General features: G+C 49.7%; 1 non-coding gene across 1 annotated transcript; it reads left to right on the plus strand.

Moving 5' to 3' along the window:
- Window positions 1–696: 696 nt before the first annotated feature.
- On the plus strand, window positions 697–766 carry Pmar_PMAR017564. Its single transcript has one exon. It is a non-coding gene; the product is annotated as a tRNA-Asn (tRNA).
- The last annotated feature ends 105 nt before the right edge of the window (window positions 767–871 follow it).

Consider the following 871-nt stretch of genomic DNA (forward strand, 5'->3'; position numbering starts at 1 on the left):
GCACGGGCCTATCAGAACTTCAAGGTTACGATTCTCTACGCTCTTCAAATGGCGCGCGCCAGCGCAATCGATAACATACTTCGGCTCTACTCTATTTAGAGTGAGCCGGACAAGCAGTACAATGAACAACGCGCAACCATCGAGCACACTGTGATCGATGGTTGCGAGCCTAGTACCAGCTCAATAGTGAGCTGGTAATAGGCTTATTGACCCACCACTACCAGCAGCATATCATACTTCCTCTCTCCCGGACTAGCATGGTGCCAACGCAGTGCACCGATCAGGCAGCACACCGCTAGGTGGATCCCGCGCCGGTTTCGCCAAGAAACCCAACCCAACGCCTTAACAAAATTGCGCGCGCTGGGGTGGGGGCCCCGGGCGCGCGCTAAAATCAAACCGGCATTACCTGCGGCTAGAGTATATAGGCAATTTGAAAGCGTCTTTTCGCGACCTAGCCATTCAATTGCGTTGAGGTTTAAATAGCATACGTAGCAGCCCGACACAGGTTGAGCACGCACTAGTCTGCACAAATGTAACACAACAGTTTCGACAAGGAGCCGATTTAAAATGACCGCAAGTTCGAATCCCAGGCCTGACAATTTTAAATCTTTTATTCATGTCACAAAAACCTAGCGGAGCGATGCAGTCCAGCAAGATTCACGCAATTGTGCTGTCTCTGAAAGTCGTCTCCGCCCGATCCGTGCAGCTCAGTTGGTAGAGCGCCCGCCCATTATGCGAGTTTACGCAGGTTCGATTCCCACGGTTGGCGTTTTCATATATCTTCGTAAAACGTGTGTGTAATGTTGGATTGCTAACTTCAGTGTGATTTTATCTCCTATTATCTGTAAAAACGAATAACAACGTCGGATGA

Source organism: Perkinsus marinus, assembly GCF_000006405.1.
Source record: "Perkinsus marinus ATCC 50983 genomic scaffold scf_1104296929292, whole genome shotgun sequence".
NCBI classification, from domain to species: domain Eukaryota; phylum Perkinsozoa; order Perkinsida; family Perkinsidae; genus Perkinsus; species Perkinsus marinus.